The sequence below is a fragment of the Dicentrarchus labrax genome, unplaced genomic scaffold (genome assembly GCF_905237075.1).
Source record: "Dicentrarchus labrax unplaced genomic scaffold, dlabrax2021, whole genome shotgun sequence".
In the NCBI taxonomy this organism is placed as follows: domain Eukaryota; kingdom Metazoa; phylum Chordata; class Actinopteri; family Moronidae; genus Dicentrarchus; species Dicentrarchus labrax.
The window spans coordinates 12,133,187-12,142,661 of NW_026136703.1; positions in this window are offsets into that span (position 1 = coordinate 12,133,187).

Below are 9,475 nucleotides of genomic sequence, written 5' to 3' on the forward strand. Positions count from 1 at the left end.
GTAGTGTAACTAATTACAAATACATTTCAGTAATAATATTACAGTGACCCCCCCCCAATATATTATAAATATTATATTAAATATAAATATTATATTTTTATATATTATTAATTATAAGCCCCTACTGATTTGAAATCAATCGTGGACATTACCAAGCAAAACTAGCTTACCAGGTGTGCTTTTCATCCGGACTGTAACTTTTATGGATTCAAAGGCTGTAGAAATAAAGTGCTAGTTTGAAACCGTAGCTGCGCCGCCTGAAATCTGAATTTTGGGGAGAAAGGGGGTGTAGCAGAAAAGTAATAGAACTAGTAGTGTAACTAATTATTGTTGGCAGGGAGTAAAGTACACAAATTACTTTTGAAAAGAGTAATGAGTTAATAAAATGTTTCGAGTAACAAGCCCAACACTGGAGGCTACTAACAAAGCACCATATTTTACAGTACAAATTAATTTCTGGCTCAAGAACAGAGCCAACTGCATGAACAAACAAACACAGCAACAGTTGCCTGCTGAAGAGTTGGTGCTCCAGGGCCTGAGAGCCAATATGGCCCTCAGGCAGAGACAAAAAAAGTGCTTCTCATAATGGAGGCCAAACATTTAATATGGCTTAAGGGTTAAGAATCTTTAAGAGAAATCTTCCGGGGATAGTCAAATCCTCCCTTCTTCATCTTATACAGCTAATTTGACAGTTTCAAAATCCCTCCATCCTGATCAATTTTACCTCTCTTAATCCCCCCCTTTCCCCCCCTCCACCTGTTAGTCTATGTTTGCATGCGTGCCTCCCGCTCTCCTGAGAGCATATGGGGCAGTGGCTGACCCAGGGAGTCGTTGAGTGTGGGGGACAGATGCAGCCTCTTCTCTCCCCTCCCCCTCCTCCTCGCCCCCTCCCTCTTCGTCCACCCGCCACGACCAGGCCTTCCCTTCTATCCACCTGTTTAGGTCACAGACCAGGGGGATGAGTGGCTGTGCGCGTGCCACACCAGCGGCTTGGCCAGTGCGTTATTATCCCACCCAAGACAAAAGGGTATTTAGGAAGGCCGGCTGCCTGCCCAAGGGGAACACAATGCCATGAGGCTGGCAGGCCTGAGGACTCGGGGCCGTCGATCATGTGCCCGCTTTATGTGAATGAGCGTCAGGGGGCATCTGTTGTGTGTGTGTGTGTGTGTGTGTGTGTGTGTGTGTGTGTGTGCGTCTAACCTGAGGTATTATGCCAGACAAGGGGGCAGGAGACAAAGAATATGACGTGTGCGTGCATTTTGTGTGTGTGCATGTGAGGCGAAGGGGGGCATTTAAAAACAATTGCATCTATTATAATTAAATGAGGTCTACACTTGAATACATTGTGGTCTAACAGGTCAACTTCTGCTGCTAGCCTGCTAATGAAATTCATACTGGAGCACTTATAAACTTCATAATGTATGCTTTTAACTGATTTTAATTAACTACCAACTGATTTTATTTTTTGAAAATATCTTGGTTGAGCTTTATAGTGAACAACGGTGCACTTGGGAGTAATTGTAATGTGTCAGTATAACTGAAATGTCACCCTTCTACAAGCTGATCCAAATCTGTGGTTGAATATTTATTTAATATATTTTTTAGAAAGCAAGTCAAAACATCCACCTCCTTTTATAGAGGCCTATGTGATGAAGTTTATACCAACTTCCACTGTTTACAATAAAGTCACTAGATGTAGTAAGATTCTGACTACATTTCATATCGGTCAGTGCTGGCTTCAGTCCTTGTAGTCACTCATATCACTTCACAGATCAATATAATTGATCAGTTCAAACAAGCAATGATTAGCTGCTCCCCTCTGTTCCCTCATGACTGTGCTGCTGTGTGGTTCATGAACTCCAGTAGAGAGCAACGTTTTAATCAATCCTACTTGACCTATTTGGATCTCTGTTCGATGTGTGATGTTGCTTTGAAACCTTTCTTATAAAACTGGTTAATAATAATAATAATATAATAATATAATAATATAATTAGCCCTCTTTAAAACTGACATATCATCAGCAGCAGTCAGTTGAGGTAAAATGTTCCTAATATCTGCATTCTAAGTCTTTATAATGTGGTATTCCTGTTATTTTATCCACTCCCTATATGCCGGCTCTGAAAGCCCATTTATTCATGTGTGTTTTTGTTTAGTCTAGACAATGTTACATCATTCTGGCAGACGTGTTTGTATGTTATTGTGTCTATTGTGGCTTACTACATCGTGTCATGCACTCTCGTCAGGCACGGTTACACATGGCTTGTGGCGCCCTGACCTACAACACCCCCCTCTTGTTTGTCAGCGGTTGTTTGGCCTACTTTCATAAAGACAAACACAGCCATTTGTTTTGTTTTGTATTTCCATGAAAATGGAATAAACAAATGGCAGGGAGGGGGACAGTTGGAGTTTTTTTGTAAGGGGGGGGGAGGTACATAACTGAAAAGAACAATTTCTGAACTCTCACTAATAAATAACATATAAAAATAAGCAACAACAAAACAAGGCAACAACTTGCTTGCTAAACGTTAACTGTAAATAATGAATAGATACTTATATTTATAGAATTGAAAACAAACTACAGTATAAGTTACGCAACATGTATTCTGACAATCAACAGGATAAATAAATAAATATAATTTTTACTTTATTTCTCATCTCGTGGGTCTTCCCTGAACTTCTGGGCACCAACTGAACCGCAGGCCACGAGACCAGCAGACCCTCAAACTGAACCAACCCCTTCCTCCCCCTTTTCTCTCACTCCATGGACAGTAAGGATGCTACAGTTCATTAATGAGTATGCTCCATAGCTCTTTAAGAGTCCTTAATTAGTGGCACACTGACACCAGCCAGCCATGCACCAGGAGGGGCATGCTGGGAAGATGGGGAGGCACACTGGGGGGAGGGGAGTTTATAAGCCCTCTGTTGGCCTCACTGTTATAAAAATACAACTTGTTAAAAAAATCACACTGGAATTATCAGTCCACGAAATGGATTCCTAAAGAAAATCAATTGTTTTGACACAAGGAACTTGATCAAACAAAATTGATTAGGTCTTTGAAAGGGTGTGACACAGATAGCACTCCAAGGCTAGGCAATGGACTGTAGCAAACACATGTGATTGAAAAGCTTTAAATGGGTGTCAAACAAGCGAGACATAATGTTTGACTTAAATTATCAGCAGTCCCACAGGACGCTCCTGGGACCGCTCCCCAGAGCAGGGTGTGTGTGTGGAATACAAACAGGGGATTCACCAGTGACCAGTGGGTCAGTGCTGGAAGAGGGACGGGTGCCGGTTGCTCCTGTGGGACTTGGCGACATTCCTGCAGCAGCTTTTTTAATTTGCTGGACATGACCCCCCCTAGCAAGCGCTAACAGGACAGACAACACTTCTAACATACAGCCACAGTCGCTTTGAGTGTGCGTGTGTGTGTGTGTGTGTGTGTGTGTGTGTGTGTGTGTGTATGTGTTTGCAGGGCAGGTGGGGGGTGGGCTGTTGTAGGGTCCCAGATGGGTTAATAGGGAGTTTAGCATCGGGATTACAATGCAACAGTGTGGTTTTGGATTGAGTAGTTATTTCCCCAAGCTCACTCTGGCTCCTAGTGCTCACCATTGCTAGGACAACAAGACAGCGTTGTGGTTAGATTTACAAATAAATAAGACATTAACAATATACTGACCAAAATGATCACAAAATACAATATTGCAATTTCACAGGCCAGTTTTAAACTAAAAAGTATTTATTTAACCAAAAATAATCTGTAGAAATCAGTGTTTATCCACAATACTAAAAGGTATTATCTGTTTATAATATACTAAAATAATTTTACCAAACCATTTTAGGCATCATTATCAGTCGCTAAGTCTATATAAGTGATAAAAAAAACAAGATTTGCTCCCTCTCATGGCCATAGCTGGTTATTACAATTTTTTAAGGTTAAGATGTAGGGTTATAATAATAACCAAAAGACAGTTGGTTATGTTGACAGCATGTTTTTCAGTCATTCTCTACTCCATCCTTCTCCTCCCCCCCACCAGGAACACTCCATCAGGGTGCTAGACTAATCTGTTTGTCAAAACGTGTCTTGCCTCTGCACCCTACACCCCCCTCTGCCTCCCTCCCTCCCCAGCTGCTGGCCATCACAGGTCCAGCTCCAGCACCGCCAGCCAGCCCAGGGAGATTGAAATGTTAGGGGCAGGTACGACAGCTCCACTAATTAAATTCCCCAGGTTAATCCCTGCCGATCCCCTCATCACACTCTCCCACCAGGCCCTGCAAGGAGACAGGGGGCAGAGACCGGGGGGAACAACAAACAAACATTCAACACTCACAATGGGCACGAAAAATGTAAAAACTAAATGTGAGGCTGAAAATGAAAATACGGAAACACTGCAAGAGGTGGGGGTGGTTTAAACAAGCAAATATGTGGACAAACATGTGTCTATGTGAGGTAGGAGACGCTCAACATCACCAAACAAACATGAGCAGACTAACGCATCCAAAGCATAAAACTCATGATGATAATCAAATTGAACCTAACCAACAATTTCCATGTTGCCAACCGGTGTGACTGTGCCCTCACATTCCCAGGACTAGCCTCAGACCTGTCATCATCTCAGCATGTAGAGTGGCCTTATGTCTGACCTGTGCCACTGTACCACAGAGGACAGCTGACATGCTGACCAACAACTAGCAAACTATGTGACCTTGGCAACATCAGAAGAGCTACATTCCACCTCCTCGCCATCTCACAAGTGCAGGGCGCAAAAGTGCAGAAATTACTTTCCATTTTTTATAGGCTTTTATTCTGAAAGAGACCATGAATTGGTCATAAAACCATCATGCAAATCAATACAAATGACCGTGAAGAGGTAAGGAAAGCTTAATTTGAAGGCGATCAATACTTCACACCACTTCTGGAGTACAGGAATTTAACAATGAACTTGGTGAGAGCACTGACCTTATCTTCCTTTCTACACACTAACAAAAATGTACTCTTACTAGACTGAAAAAATAAATAAAAATCTGTATTGCCTCAAAAACAGCACTACAGAAAACAATATTGTGTTTATTATTGCTCTTTGGTAGTGAATGGGTGTAGTGAGTACAGGAGAGTAGATTTAAAAGGTAATGAATAGATCAGGTGCTTCTGTACATAGTGGGTTGTGGTGTTGAAGACGTGGGTGTATTACACAGTGTGGGCGTGCTGCGTCACACACACCACGCGCCTGCGTTGTGGCTTCGCTCAGAGGTGTAATGCCTGATTAGGGGATTACAGGAAAGTGCTTCTTTGCAGTTCTGTGAGAAACAATTATTAACATGTTGGTGTCTCTAATCCTGGATAAACACAGCTTTTCAAGAACAACAGCGAGTCTTTCTTCCCCCCCATTTTTTTTTAAAATCCGTGTTTAAACCCCGTAGTCACTTGAACTCCAAAGCCTAACTAATACCAGCGGAGGAGACAGGCCAGTCGTGTGGAACACTGTCATTACAAAGGTTGTGCTCTTGGTGGAAGACATGGCTGGCCAGCAGGCCTTCACATCAGAGGGGAAATCCAAATTTAGCTTGGGGAGGGAAAAGCATTGTGCTGAGCACTGCTTGTTGAAAGGGCATTAGACTGAAACATGTTCACAGCCTGTAATCTTTTATTTGTTTGTACACTTTCCTCATGTAATCTGCTTTCTACTAATGCAGAGACGATTTCCTAAGTCAGGCTGCGGGACCGTGGATAACAGATCCAGGTGGGGTAGTATCACAAACACTTACAGCAGGTTGATGCTGCACGCTACTGAAATTTAACATGCACACGTTTTTATCTGCTAGCATGAAAATGTTGATTTGGGTTTGTTTAAAACACTTTCTACATATGAGAAGCAGCACAGGCTCTATAGGATGCTATCAGGTTTTTTAGTTATAACAACAATTATAACCATTAGCTAACCTGAAACAGTATATGGCAACAGGTTACGACAGTGACCTCAATAAGACATTCTTGCCATCAAAAAATCTTAAATTATTCCCCTGTTATAGTAAATGAAGTGTGATTGAACAAGATTAATTTCTTCCAGAGCTTGTAAATAAATTTATAAATAAACTAAGAAACAAATCTAGTGATTCATGAACTAAATTGGAGACAATTTAGTGCCAGTTATGTGTGATAAAAGTCAAGCAGGAAGCAATCAACACACTGCTGATTCCTGAGCAACCGATCTACCCCCACACACATATACCTGCACACACACACACACACACACACACTTTATCATTTCAGTGTTGCCTGTGGCTCTGAAATACAGCACATCAAAACAACCTGTAAGTTTCATTTCCGATACCCTTGAACCTGCTGACTGGCCAAACTGTCCACTAGCTGACACTTTGAAGAGTACCTCATCTCAGTTCGTCTCTCCTGCCACCATTCTGTGTAGTCCTGGGAAGAGATGATTGATGATACATTCACTAACATGGCTCCTATGAACAAACATTTAGTCTCCCAATCTATATAAATATTAAGCTAAGAAATAGGAATTATAAACTTTAATTAATGGTGGAAAGGATATTCTGTAAAAACAAAAAATTAAAGGACTAGTGGGTAGGACTAGCAGTGTAGCAGCAAATTATACCTAATTTAGAATTTATTGTGATCATGTCACTGCACTTTTATTGACCTGAGTGTCCACCATGGTTCCAGTCACCTCATTTCCACAGAAGAAAGGGGGCAGGACGAGTACAGTCCTAAGGGTGCTGGTGCTGGTGTGCGATGTTGGAGATGTGTTGTGCCCATCTGGCAGGGCAGGGTTTAGCCCTAATCCCAGAGCCCCTCGGCAGGGGAGCCCCAGTCTGTTGATCACTGCCCCCCTGCTGGCTCCTCTACACTCCTGACCTCCTCATCGCACAAACACACAGACCCCTGCAACAAGACAACAAGTCTACACACAACATCAGTGCATAAACTGCAGCAAGATTGGTTTACAAGACTGTCATATTCCACAAACATCTTTCTAGGCATGTGTCAATATTGGGGGAAATGTTTTGATGTCCAGTAGCGACATACAGGCTTAGGTAGCAGCTCCAATATACAAATACAAACAGACACTATGAAAGACACGAAGGAATATGACCCCAACCAAAAGGAAAACACAGAGAAAACATATAAACACACACAAGCAGAGGGCACAGAGACTTGTTTTTGTGAGGCAATGTAGAAAACACATTTATCATACACGCAAGTAGAGACCGAGTAAATATACACACACATAATTACAAAAACATAGACAGATAGGCAAACACACAAAGACACCCAGAAGCAGTCACCCAGCCATACACACCACACACCTAACCACTGATAATCCCCTAGACACAGGAACACACTCATACACAGACACACACATACAGAGCATCATTATGTTTATCACTGTGAACCAGCCCACCGACACCCATCACTCTAATTCCATTTGTCTGTTTAGATTCGTTTTGCTTTAATCCTCCCTTGTTTGTGCACATCTGCAAGCACTGCAATAGTACAGACACAGTGAGACTGGGAACAAGAGGGAAAGAGACAGACAGAGAGAGAGGGAGCTCACAGGGAGCACTCTTCCCCTCCTGACATCCTGGTCCCTGTAGCTCCAGCAGAAGGGGCAGACAGGCGTATCTCCTTGCCCAGGGAGAAGCTCCCTGTCCCAGCCACGGAGCCGCCGCCAGGCCCGCAGGCCCCTGTAATCACTGCAAACAGTCAAACATCCAGTCACACAGGCTCTTACACCAACACAACATTACAGGCTTTTTACACAGTATTACACCACATCTTATTATCCCATTCAAGTCCCTCTATTAGCTCAATTGGATGGTGGGATTTTCATTTGTAAATTGGGGGATTTTAGATTAGCTTGTCTGTCAGCGATGAAATGCCCCCTGAGACTGTGAATTATGTGACCAATCACATATGAATCAATGCTTACGCATGCTGTAGTGCATGAATGGATAGTGTCAACGAGAGGAAATGAAACAACTTTAACCTAGATTATGCACTGTATGCACACTACATCACAGATTAAATCAATGCGAGCATCACTGCTGTATGGTTGCATGGTCATAGATTAGATTCACTACAGTCTTAAAGTCATAATGCTAAATACAGACATATGAATTGGCCTTAATGTGTCAACAAAATATGAATGATACCATTTTTGTACAGCTGACAATAAGCAGTGTTAGCTTTTATACTGCAAATAATATTCCGGTCTAATAGAGAATTATTGAAGAGATAAATATTAGCTGCTATACACACCTAGCAGCAACATTATGCAGAACTGAAGCCGGTTGGTTGAAAGGAGGCGAATGAATTACCCCTCTTCCTCCCCAGGCCTTCCATTCAGACACGGAGTGAGAGAGAGAGGGAGGAGAGAGAGGGGAAAAAAAGGCACCCCGAGCTAGTCGAGAGACCCGGCAAATTATGAAAATGCCTCTCTGTGTCCTAAATGGAGGCCGAGCTCTTTAATGTGGCACAAAATTAGAACCTGGGGGAGGAAGTGTGGCCTGCTTGATTGGCGAAACCCCTCCTGGTCCACTACCCTCCTCCTCCCCCCTCTCAAAGCACACAGAGATATTATCCTGTGGCTGGTGGCACTCTCTTGTATTGGGGAAACTGAAGGACCCCAGAGAGAGCCCAGGGGCGTCCATAAAGGTGCCTAATTTGTCAGTTTACTCCTCAATTATTTAAATAGATCTAAGAAGGGAGCGGAGAATGGGGCTTTTTCTGCCTCTTCGCAGTCAAAGCAGAAAGAGACCTTTCTCCACGGTAGCCATTTTCAATTGCGCTTTGCACTGCTGTCTTTGATATACAGAAGTGCAGTAGTGGAGAGGGGCTGTATCAAATAAACAAATGTGTGTACACAAGATAACAACGGGAAGTTGGGGATAATATTCAGTTTGCTCTGAAGAACTCAAAGTTATTTCACATTTACAGATTAAAACAAACTTCACGAACATGTGCACACAAAGTACACAGACACGTTAACATTGTATGTGTCATACACACACACACGTGCATTTACACATCTATCAGTGAGGATTTAGGTGAGGTTTGAATATACAGCGAGGACCCTTTGTTACTCATCCCTCTGCTCCTCCGTCCATCCACACTATCAGTTTATAACCCCCCCCCATCCTATCAGTACCCCACACCCAGCAGGAGTACCAGCTCACACAGCCTGGCAATGCCAGCTCTCAGCCAGAGAGACCACTGGAGGTATGTGGGGCCCGGGGCCAGAGATTACCAAGCGGTTGAAGATTGAGCCTGGAAATGGAGATGTCGCATTCCACCAACCCTCTGACCTCTAATCCCTCACATATCTACCTCTATTGTTCGGTTTGTTTTACTAGAGGAGTGAGGCTATGCGGGCTGAGGAGGATGAGGATGCTGTGAAGGTGGAGGGGGTCCACACAGGGTCCTAAGGTGACCTTATCTCTCACATGCGTCT